Source organism: Nothobranchius furzeri, chromosome 1 (genome assembly GCF_043380555.1).
Source record: "Nothobranchius furzeri strain GRZ-AD chromosome 1, NfurGRZ-RIMD1, whole genome shotgun sequence".
Classification (NCBI taxonomy): Eukaryota; Metazoa; Chordata; class Actinopteri; order Cyprinodontiformes; family Nothobranchiidae; genus Nothobranchius; species Nothobranchius furzeri.
The window spans coordinates 49467507-49480403 of NC_091741.1; the positions used below are offsets into that span (position 1 = coordinate 49467507).

The window sequence follows — 12897 nt, forward strand, 5'->3', positions numbered from 1 at the left end:
GGGGTTGTGTGTTTTCACTGGGAAGTGAGCGGGTGTTGGTGGTTATGTGGGAACACAGGGTGGGATGATACGTGTGTCTGTTGTTTGCGGTGGGTTGTGCTGGCTGGTGTGGCAGCAATATGCCTTATGGGCATCTAGCTTGCCTTATTACATCGAAGAAGAAGAAGAAGAAGAAGAAGAAGAAGAAGAAGAAGAAGAAGAAGAAGAAGAAGAAGAAGAAGTGTTTGTTGGTTAGTTGTGTGTGTCTGCGTGAGTGTCACACCCGTTGCGTGTCTGTTGCCTCCCCTATTCCTTGAGTTTTTGTTTTTATACCCCCCCACCCCCCACCCCCCCGAGCCATGGACTACCTGACCACTCAGAAATAAAGACTTTGTTTTTTCATTACACCATATCCCGGTGTCGTCTGAGTTCCTTCACTTGGGTCCAACCATCCCCTGATCGTGACAGTCGTGAGCCAAGATGGACGAGTCCATGAATTCTAATTTTGCCCCATCTATTTTTTTTATTGGTGGCTAATGCAGGAAATGGGGGTAGAAGACTATTTTCACATTTAGCCTGCATGTGAACTTTTGAGTAATTTAAAAATAACAAGTCAAAAGTTTCTCAGTGAACTTGGTCTTTAAGGCTTTAGCATTTACTGCTCATTTGAAAAAGTAGCGCCAACAATCATCATCTAATCAACTGGCTTCAAATTGGCCAACACCATTAGCTTTTTAGCCAACATTTTATTCAATAATGTAACTTAGTTACAGAAGTTACACAAAAAAACATGTTTGCCAACATTTATTTTTGTGAAACCACCTGCTGCACTCATGCTGACAAGTATTAGGATTTCAATTACTCTGAGAGGCTAAAATGAGAACAAAATGGTGGAAATACGAATCTTTTAGAAACAAACTGAAAACAATGACAGAGTCATTTATGCATCAGTAACATGTATTTGTTGTAAATGGATTGGCAGCAGCTACCAGGACCACTGATGACCATTTTTTTACAGAGCACAATGATGCCAAAAGCCTCACAACACACAATTGTTGAGCATATGCCAACAGTAATCTGCTCGCTGACATGCAGCATACTGAGCAGCTCAACAGCACACACACACACACACACACACACACACACACACACACACACACACACACACACACACACACGTATATGAAGTCATTAATCCTTTGTAATATTAATTTGCTGCCTTCTGATAAGATATAAAACCCTTTAATGGGCTAGCTGAATAATCATTGTACCAGCAGTATCACATGGGAGAGGCCTTTGTCTCATGATGAATTATCCCATAACTGCGTCAAAGAGTGTGCATGTGTGTATTAATGGGAGAAAGACACTGAATAAATCAGGAGAATGATTCAACATTGCCGTTTGATGTGACAGCTAGAGGATTGTATCAAGAAGTGAGATGGTATAGATCAGACATTTTACAGGAGACATCAACACGAATTTAACAGGGAAGGCTCGGCAAATTTGTATTAATCTTTAAGTAGTCCTGGGGGGGGGGGGGGTGTTACTCCCACGTGCTTAAATAGAATTCAGAACTTAAAACACTTCATCATTTTGTTTTTCTCAACTCCATCTCAGCAAAGAGTTTTTAGATGTTTAAAAGTCTGAAAAGAAGGTGGTGGTACGTTCAAGATCTTTGTTTTTAACAGGATTTTTCTTCTCTCCAGTCATAACTGTCACTGTCAAGAAGCAAAAGTTCAAGATGAAACATCTTTTGATTTGATTTTCTTTTTTTGCAGTGAAACCACATCTTTATGCATGAAGCATGGACACCTCCGTGTGCACAACACACAGAAATGCACACAAACATGCTGGTGTGAGACCATCAGTAAACCACTCCGAGTTTCTGCCGCCAGAAGTACATTTTACTTTTCTTTGGTTCACACAAAATCTGAAGAAACTCTTTCCTACACTCCAACAGTGTCACATTTCTACTCAGTCAAATGTAGACTTAGAAGCATTTGATGTAAAAGTGAAAGAAACTAAACTCTCTGAACTCTGAGGATTTATTTTAAATCTGAATGTTTTATGTCAAGACTTTTCACTGACATCCTGCCAAAGACGACAATTTAAAATGTCGCCAGCTATCTGACCTGTCAGCCTTCCACTGATCGACACCGAACTTGGACGCAATCTGAACATAGGTGCCCTTCTCCTCTGTTTACACTCAACCCCCAGAGGGATGTGCAGGCAGATCTCCATCTGAAAGAATCCCAAGGACAAATTAGACCCGTTAATCAGTCATAACAGGAGTAAGTTGTGACATCACTGATGTTAGAAGTTTAACGTGCGGATTTCTCTGAATTCCAACTCAGCAAAGTAAGAACAAGAACAACGAAATGTTGTAGCAACTCCATCTGCATCTTTAATACAGCGCATCTCAAGATAAAAAGGTGCTTCGTACATTTGCATCCAAATAAACAGTTTAATGGCCAACGTCTAATCTGAAACTTATTTGTTTAACTGAGGGTTCTTTTGTTAAAAACAAGCAAAGGAAATATAGGCTGTAGATGTGGAATAACAAAATGTTTCATTAAACCGGTGGAATAAACATTATTGTAAAAAAATAAAAATAATCCTCAGTTGCAGCTACATTCATGAGACCGAATGGAGATTCTGATGTGCGCACGTTCCCGAGGCTAGCTTTGCCACAATGAGGCAGAGGTTGCAATCTTCCCTGGCTACGTGTCAGGAGTGGCCAAGGCCAACGCTGCGTTCACTGACGTGAGGAAGCTTCTTCGAGGTTGACAGACGGAACTTTGTGGCCTGCTCTTCCCAACAAAGCTTTCTGTCACCCATGATGATAAAATATTTACCGACCTGGAGTCAACCATGGCAAAATAATCATCGGATCGAAAAACTAAATGCTTCTGAGCTGGGGCTGTCTTGGGGTGGAGGATGTGCAGGTCAGAAACCCTTCAGGACATAATGTTTTTGTTTAACAAATGCTGGTGGCGGTTATGTTCTGGCTGGTGCCTTGGCCAGACACCGGGACAGTTTTTACTGGTGAAATGGCTTCAAGTCAGATTTGATTTTGTTCTGTTTATTTCATTTTTTTCATTGTTCATTGTTGTGGATGTGTTGGGACTGTTCCTGATTAGCCATTGTTGTCGGGCTGAGAGAGGGTTTTTTTCTTTCTTTTGCCTTGAGAGACCAGTCGAGCATAGTTTGAACTTAGTCTCTCTATGTAAGCACAGAAATATGTAGATTTTTTGCTGGGAGCAAATGTGCTCTCCAGGTTTTGTGGATTGGATGGGATGTTGTTTTGGGGTTCTGCTGGCAAGGGGGCCTAGGTTTAGGACTTTGTCAAAAAAAATCCTCAGTTGCTGCTGAATGGACTGTACATGTTTTCACGTATTTTGCCATTATGTTATGTGAAAAAGAACTGCAAGAGAAAACAGAAAATATATGATGAAGATATTTTACAAAGACATTTATCAAAAATTTGTAACAGTCATACAGATAAATACATCCATCTATCCATCCACTTTCTTCAGCTTATTCGTAGCCGGGTTTCGGGGGCAACAGCCTAAGTCATGAGGCCCAGACCTCCCTCTCCCCAGCCACTTGGGCCAGCTCCTCTGGGGGAATCCTAAGACGTTCCCTGGGTCTCCCTTAAGGTCTCCTCCCAGTTGGACGTGCCCAGAGAACTTCACCATGGAGGCGTCCAGGAGGCATCCTAATCAAGCCACCTCAACTGGCTCCTCTCAAAGTGGAAGAGCAGCGGGTCTTCTCAGAGACTCTCCCAGATTACCTAGCTTCTCACCCTATCTCTAAGGGAGAGCCCAGCCACCATGAGAATAAAAATAATTTCGGCCACTTGTATCTGCAATCGCGTTCTTTTGGTCATTACCCAAATCTTGGGACCATAGGTGAGGGTAGGAATGTAGATCGACCATTAAATCGAGCTTTGCCTACTGACTAAGCTCTCTCTTCACCACGACAGACCAGTACAACGCCTGCATCACTGCAGACGAAGCACCAATCCACCTGTCGATCTCGCGCTCCAGCTTTCCTTCATTCATGAACAAGACCTTGAGATGCTTTAGGCAGGACCTTGTCCCTGACCCGGATAAGGCATTCTAACTTTTTCAGAATCAAGACCATGGTCTCAGATTTAGAGGAGCTGCATCCCAGCTGCTTCACACAGATAAATACATAAGAGGAAAACATTTAAGACCAAAAACAAATTGTAAAGTGTTACTGTGTGAACATTTAAGATCAGCAAGCTAGAAAAGTTCTTCAGACACTTTCAAAGGCTTTAAATAAATAACATACCGGTAGATAAAAATGAGAGCATGTTTTTAATCAAACCCAAATTGATGAATCTTGTTTGGAGCAAACATTCATGTGAAAAATAGAGTCAACGTGATTTGGAAGCATCAAGGTAAAAGTCTGCTAAATGATGCTCTGGCAACATGAAATTAGGTGATATTCTTGCAAAAATATCATTCAAAGTGTGCAATTCGTTCCAAAAAGTAAAAGAGGAGTGCAAGCTATAACCTGGCCTGACCTCATTTATTCTCTGCCTTTAATCTAACTTTAACTTCACTGTAAAAATTAAATGTTTTGTCTCAAAATTTGTGTGATGTCTATTGTTTGTCTCAGAGAAAATTGGGCACTGTCATACATTCAGTGTGTAATTCATTGTGTTCCATTTAGACAATTATGTTTCAGTTTAGCTCTTCAGTGTTCTTTCCATGCTTGGTAGTGTTCACCCCAAGCCCCCACAATGCGGGTGAAAAATTAAGGCCAACGCGTAAGTGACAAAAATTGCAGTTCCACCCTCATCCGCTGGGGGCTGGTGACAGAAGCGAGCAAATCCTCATTGACTCCCATGTTAAAAATACCAATTTCACAGTAGAAATAAACATGTTTACAGCCTGGTACCAAAACATGTTTTAGGTTTAAAGAGCAGGTCAAGTGTGCCTCAGAGTCCTTTTCCACCCACGTATCAATTTTAAAAACTGCAACATTAGTAGGCGTTGCCTGGCGGACCGAGAGGGCGGAGCCGCGGCAGTGACGAAGACGATAGGTAACGAGACGATGCAAGCTCCCTTCACTCTGAGCAGTCATTAGAAGTGGAGGACGTTTCTCCCCCTCCTTAACCAGACGCTCGAGAAGAAAGGGACCAAGTCTATTTGGAGGAGACAAGCGGACCTGAGCCTTATTGTTTTGAGCTTGTGAGTTGCCTGAAACTACCGGAACCGACCCAACAGAACCAGCTCTGAATGGTAAGTAGCCGTTCGCCATAGCATTAGATTAGCTGCAGGGTTTGGCTCCATGGCCCTAGAGAGCTAGTATTCAGCATGTTTTAGAGATTTATCTGCTTCAACGCACCTGGTTTTAATCAGCAACAAATAGTTGAGCTGCTTAACAGCTAATCTAATCTGTTAAAGCAGGAAAACCACTTAAATTTGCTGGATAGCAGCTCTCTAGGAGCCCTGGGCTTAAGTTACAGTCTGCTGCAGAGAAAGTTATGAAAATACCCCATGAGAAAATTATTCTGTAATGTGTTCATGTATGTTACACAATCCCAAACAGCCCACTAAAACTGGCCTGATTTCATTATTTATTTACTGATACCAGCTGCTCTCTTGGTCGTAGGTGATCCTCTGGTGTCTGCAGGTGGTCTCCTCTGCTGGTGTGGTCAGGATCAGGAGCTTCCAGAAGAATGTGCCTTTCAATGACTCTTTCCCCCTTATTTTTTATATTAATTAAATAAATCTCAATTTATATATTTCCTGTTTTTGTTCATGTCCATAAATACTTAAACATGCTTGAAATTAAAACGAGCTTTTAACAGTGAGGTGCTAGTTTAATTCATCACAATAGAGCTACTTAAGCATGCAACAATGTGGTAATTCAATTAATGTAATTTATAAATATCCATTAAAATATAAAAACTGAAATCAAAATGAGACATTTTAGAATCACAAAAAACTTGTCAAACACAATAAATATTATAATAATTGAAGGCAGACAGGAGACAGAGCTGATGGAGGTTCTCAGTCATCGAAGGATGGCCGGAGGCTTTCCAGGAACAGGAGATGTGGTGTTGTCTCTTCTCTCTCTATTCTGCCAGATGAGCTGATAGGTTACAGGTGTGTGAGGACATCCTCATGCTGTCATAACCAGATGACATAAGTTATCAGGTGATCAGCCAGGCTAATGATGAGATGCAGAAAGAAAACAAATCCAGGACAGTGTACAGTAATAATAATAACATGTGGTGTTGCTCACCTTATGTGCTCTTATAGAGTATTAACGTGTGCCTGCCTCATGGTGTAGAGTCCATATTTTGCTGAGTGTCCTACAATAATGCAGGCTATCAGTTAATTTACTTTTGATAGCAAAGAACAAAATATTTAACGTAAAAGTTATTTACCAGGTGAATCAGCTCACACATCACCACCAAGCGTCACAGGGCCAGAATCAGTAGCCTCCTTCATGATGTCATGATGTAATCACATACTTATTTAATTGTTAATATCTTAAAAATTCTGAAATGTTTCAATTTTTTTTACCTTGAACAGTTCACTGAGCTTGCACTGTCACTGAGGTGGAAGCTGGAATCAACAGCAGACACCTCACATCTTGGTCTTTTCAGGGGTGTGGACGCTGCTCTGGGACTTTCTGGAAGATGAATTTCCGTCATGGTCCCTGTCACAAGACACACTGCGGCTGTGAGCTCTAAACTGGGTGGCTATGTAAAAAACAAAGAAGCAGCACATTTATAAATGTTTAAAAGAGCATAAAATCACGTGTAACATAATCTGTAAAACAAATTAAAACTAGAAGGTGATAATAAAATGTTTACATAGACGATTATTAAAAGTAATTAAACTTTGTTACGCCGGTAAGGCTTCACGTCAGCCTGGACAAGTGCATTCTTGCAGACTACTAAATCAATCTGACAGCCAACGTCTTGGGTAGATTTAGCCTGAAAAAAAAAATAGAAGCACATTGTTGTTGGAGTTTGTAAAGTCATAGATAATATACAAAATAAACTGTCCTATATAGGCGTTTTATAACATTCCTAGTGTGTGATCATTATTATAACGTAAAAGTCAGTCACATATGATGTGGAGAGCTTGAAATGCGACCTCCTGAACAGAATTCCTTACAGAACCGGGTCACGCTTTGGTGTAAAGCTGGATTTCACACTGTAATGCTGTCTGTCAGCTAGTGCTGCGTTAGTTAGAGTCACTGTTGCAGAATTACCGACTGACACAAAAACAACACGAATTTTCTCCGAGCTTGACAGTAACAGTCATGTGGACCGTTTCGTCGGTCAGGGCTTCGAGATATGTTCCGATTCGCTGCTGATTCTAATCTTACATCCCGTTCCACATTTTGTGAACTTGACTAATTAGCCCAAAGGCAGTGCAGACTGATATTAGCTAAATGACGTGAACCGCATCTCTCAAACTTTGCATTTAGGTAGGGAATTGTCTTTAGAAGATGTTAAAATTTTTATTTAGCTTACTCACCTCAGACTGGAGCCCGCCATGGTGGGGGAGTAGAGTTGGTGGGCTGCATCTAAAAGAGCCACGGTGGGCACGGCCTCCCTCTTCAAACGGAGACATGCAGAATAACCCAGTTCAAACTCCATCATGTTGGCGAAGAAATCGTGGGAAAAATGCTGGTTGCAAACTACAGTACTAGGCGGGAGCTGACTATTTTCCAGTACACCGATTGCGCGCAATCACTGGCGCCTAATTTCTAAGTCCAGTAGAAAGGAGTGCAACCCCACAGAGCCACCGCAACCATACTACACTACACTTTCTCACCATACTAACACGACATGGAACACTAAACCCGTACTACTTTCCTAATAACACTAACAGCTAAACACTAACTAAACTACAATATCCAACAGCCAAGCTAACACAAAATAAGTATGTATAACACTAAAAGCTATGCTAAAGATTAGGATATGCTAATGCTATATGCTACTGCTGAACTACCGCAAACCGTCCTACACTCGCTTGCAAATCCAACTCCCAAATCACCACAAGGCGTGGCCGAGACTCTTGATGCTTTTATAACTTTGACACAGAGCTGCTACGTAGTACTCTACTGGTTTACGTAGTATCTTTCTCTTAAGCCATTGGCTAAAGTGTATTCAAATTGACTCACACTTTATGTTTTAAGATGAAGGTGGCGTTATGCTGTGGTATTTAGGCAGAATTTTTAATTTTTAAAGAAAATGCACCAAAATGCTAAAATAATGAATACACACATTTTAAACACTATTAGACACTCATTTATACAGTTTATCAGCAAAAAAAAAAGTTAATTTAGACGTTACTTGCTCTTTAACTGATCTAGTTTACACTCATGGCAACTCTGAGGGGGGTGAATTTTTTTCTCACTGTTCTGTTTAAGTGTATTAAAAGCCTAAAATTCTGTATAATTAATGGGCATCCGACCCACGTTACCGCCGCCTCAGACCCACGTGACCACAGAGCTAGCTCCGTGGAAAGGCCTCAGTAGAGCCTCGGTCTGGCTTGGAAACTGTTTCGGGACTTTGAGTCTCTGTGTTTGTGTATTCTTTTTTGGATATTATTTGTGCAATTGTTGGACAAAATGACTTGCTGTGGCATTAATTGCATTAATAGAGCATCTAAGGAGTCTCCACTTCATTTTTTTTCGGTAAGTAAAATTATATTTATGTATTTTAGGTCACTGCCGAGCTGAGCTTAGATTTTAACATGTACTGTTTTACCATGAAATTTAAATGTGATAGGGTAAAACCCAGTGCATTTAACATAATGCTGCACTTTAGAAAATGGGTTGAAATATAACATGTTGGTGGAGCTGGGTTCCGACTGTCAGCTTGTGGAGGTCTCGGGAGACCTCGTTCTCCCCTCCCCGCAGCTTGGCGCATCTCTGTCTGATCATGGCTTCTGTCTGCTGCGCGGGCTGTCGGATCGTGGAGGTCTGGGATGGAAACCTTTCCACCCGGTTCTCCCCAGCGGCAGCTCTGCGCATCTCAGATCGCAGCGGCGCTTGTCTGCTGTGAGGCTGCCGGCTTGTGGAGCTCTCGGGAGGCCTCTGTGTTCCACCTGCTTTTACCCAGTGGTCAGCCTGGCGTATCTCTGACTCAGAAGCTCTGGTGTTGTGCACAGTTAACTCCAGTTGTAGCTAGGTTGCTACCTCCGTTAGCTTAGCTCCCACCTCCGTGTTAACTTTGGATTAGCTTCAGGTTAGCTTGTAGCTAGTTCAACCGGGTGTCGTCAGTTGATCCCAGCCTTACAGCCCCACCCTCAGCTCCACCTCTCTTCCCTTTTGTGGAATTGTCTGGGCTTGATGGAATCTGTGACACGGTCAAAATGGCGGTGGTGACCACCTCCCATTTTTCTTACAAAACGTGTTATTGGAGGCTATGGAAACCCATTGTCCATATATGTATATGCCGATGTTCCACCCAAAGGCTACTTGTGTTTAAGCAATGAATGGTATGTGTGTGTCATGTGAAAATGTGGCTGTGTTTACCAAATGAAAACACGTGGTCCATTTTGGGAACATATTACGCTATGTGATGGCTGGGTTTTGTTGCAAAGGGAAGCCACGGTTTAGGAATTTGTGTGTTATGTCTGAGTTTTTTGTGTGCAGTTTTGAAAGAAACGTACAGTTTTGAAAAATGTGTTTTTGTAATAAAAAAAAACTGTAACTGAATAATACAGAACTGTGATTACACATAGTTTAGGTCCAGGTGTAAGAGTCTCCATGCTGTTTTTACACAATGACTACAAGTTTTCTGTGACAATGTAACCCGTCAGATGTTCTTCTAGAGCTGCTTATTCCTGCTCAGGGTCCTGGGGAGCTGGTGACCTTCTCAGATGGTCTCATGTCAATCCCCTCATGTGCAATTTTCTGTTTTACTTTCACTCGTATCATAAAATGTGTATTTATTAGAATGGTGCAGGTATTCTTTCCCACTTTGGACTGTATTACCTGACAAATCCTACATTGTTACAGAAGAAACCGCTCAGCAATAACCAGCACCATTATTGATGGTTAAAGTCAGTTTTTCCGCTTCTGTTTAAAATGGTCAAATAGCTCAAAGAGTGTTACTTGGAAGGTTGAATGATAGAAATCTGTCAATGCCCGTTTTTCATGAAGAGAACAAGAAATTTAAGATGAATGTAAATTCGCAAAATGTACAAAAACATCACCTAAGAAACGGCTTGCAATACTGATCTTTTAATAGTTTTAAATGTAGCTATTTAATTTGGGTCATGGACAGAGTCATGAAGTTTTCTGCAGAAAGTTTCTTTAAACGTGTCCTCAACTTCCTTTCAATCAAACTGATTCTTGCAAATCTGACCACCAAATGATAAAATCTTTCCCTTTTTCATGTTTCTTACTTTTCCAAACTTCCCATTTGAAATTTGCCATCCCATCTCTCGACTATTTAATCTAACTGTCCAACCTTCACAGGCTGCTTTTTATCACCCGTGTGAGACAATAAAATGTCTGCTTTTAACAGTACACAGCTATATGATTGGGAGCATAGGCCAGCCAGATAATATTCTTCCAGGCCCCCAGAATTCAGCTGATGAAGCAGAGTCCCCTGTAATGGCCTTAGCTGTGAGAAAGATACGGGTGGAATTTTTAAATGACTGCAATCCACTGCTCTTTGCTTTTTTCAAAATGAATTTAACAAAATGTTCACAGATGAAATGAAGTACAGTGCCATTAAAAGTGCAGGAAAAGCCAATTATTTCCTGTCAAAAAGGTCCAAATCGTATACCTAACATCTCTTTTCCATCTGGACTCATGTGTAGTTTTAGATTTGTTATTTTAATAAACAGTTTCTTAACTTTTTGTTTATATACAGTCAAGAGGAATGTCAGACAAATGCCTAAGGTTATTTCCTGAGAAACTTCAAAGTCCCACCTTCAAGTTTGAAGTCTCAAAGGACTAAAAACATCAAACACATCAGTCTGCATGTTACTTCAGAAGAATAAACTTGTTTTTACTTATTTAGTTCTGCTACATTTCATTTGCATATTTAACCTTCTATCCTTGTGCTTTTTTTCTCTCCATCTATCATGTCACACCAAATCAATTCAAGGACACCAAACAAGTCGGCATTTCATTCACTTAACGAGGGATGATGGTGGCCCACTTCCATATTAATAAAAATCATTATGCTAATTAATGTTTGGAGACGGTTAATTAAAAATGAGTGCAGTAATAAGTATTTATTTACAGAGCATGGATGTTTCTGAGCAGGAGGCTCAGAAACATGCTCACAGGTCAACACTCGTCCATCCTCATTAGACAGAGATCTGTTGAACTTTACTTTTAAAAGATAAACATGCAGAGCAAAAGCTGGAAGGACAGCAGTTAATTTCTTTACGTTTAAATATTAGATAAATCAAACAATTTGCCAATTTCTTTTTTTTTTGTCGCTGTCGGGCAAAAACCTCTCATCTCAATAAATGGAAATTTTCAGGAAGTTAAAAAGCAACTTTGTAAACAAATACAGTAAATAAACTCCATGTTATTGCAAGTGTCTTTTTTCACTTTTTATTGACAATTCATCCAAAAATCCAGTGGTAATGTGAAGGTTGACCAATACAGCTTATGTAAAAACATGTAAATAATGAGAAATGGACATGCAAAATTTTAGCCCTACAGCAACATTTCAAAACAATTGTCTTTTTTGTTTTGGGAACAAAGGCACAACAATAAGATACTAATGTTGGAAACATCCCATAAAAGACACCCGTTTAGATAATTTGGTGAAAAATGTAAATGAACCAAGACTGTGACATGGACCAAAGTAGGTATACACAAAATATGTATAAAACTACAGCTTAGAGGCATTTTATGCAATTCAGGAATGCAGAACTGTCAAGTACACAGGTGGCAGGAACAGCCAATCACACGATAGCAAGTCTCAGCTGAGTCAATAGATGAGTTTATGGACGGTTCTATTATATTATTCTATAATAGCACCACGGGTCCCCAGAAGAACGCAAAAAGAATGCAAGTCAACGGGGCAAAAAACACTATTTTCTAACCCGCTTTGACTTACGCCCTGGATCACACATATGTTGTACTGCAATTTAAATGAAAGTAATGATGGGTGTTTCGACCACGCCAGTCATGTACTTTGAGATTTATCAGCTTGTAAAAGTTCATAATTAGCATGAATACAAACTAGAAATCGGCACTCCCAAAGTAGCTGCTAGTAACCAAATGACCAGATTTATGGTGTTTCTTTCTTCCTGTGGGAAGTTTGCTGAACTTACAGCCCTTTTCCCTCAGTTTTCTCCATGTCTGGTTCAGTGACGTCACTTTCGTGAAGCGCATTTGTACTTCTGGAATAATTTTCACACAAAACCTAAAATTGTGTTTCCCCCTGTTCGAAAATAAGCGCGTCCTTGGTATCAAAATGTGTTTTTAAAATTCCCGGACATCATATGTGAAATCCATGGCACAAAACAAGCGGAATTAAAAAATAATGGTTTTAGCCCCATTGACTTGCATTCTTTTTTTCATTCTTTCGGGGACCCATGATGCATAAGTGACTTAGACTCTCTATAGGAAACAGGCTTCAACACAAGCGATTGTTTTCCGCTTGGTCCTAGTGCTCAACCAGTAACTATTTAATGTAGCGTAATGTTGTTTTTGGATGGTAAAAAGTGCGGGGTGGGGGTGGGGGTGGGGGGTTGGGGGGGGGAGGAAGTCATGTCTCCTGTCCCACCCAAAAACTATAACACAAAATATCATTACAGTCAATGTTTGGAGGATCTTACTATACTTTTATGGCAAAAACAGCCTTACTCTTCTGTGTGTGTGTGTGTGTGTGTGTGTGTGTGTGTGTGTGTGTGTGTGTGTGTGTGTGTGTGTGTGTGT

General features: G+C 40.6%; 1 long non-coding RNA gene across 1 annotated transcript; it reads right to left on the reverse strand.

The window, feature by feature from the left end:
* Nucleotides 1–332: 332 nt before the first annotated feature.
* On the reverse strand, nucleotides 333–12691 carry LOC129162996 (uncharacterized). Its single transcript, XR_008563005.2, has 4 exons — nucleotides 6546–12691; nucleotides 6407–6464; nucleotides 6262–6331; nucleotides 333–6143 (listed from the first exon to the last, which is right to left on the reverse strand). It is a non-coding gene; the product is annotated as an uncharacterized lncRNA (long non-coding RNA).
* Between the last annotated feature and the right edge of the window lie 206 nt (nucleotides 12692–12897).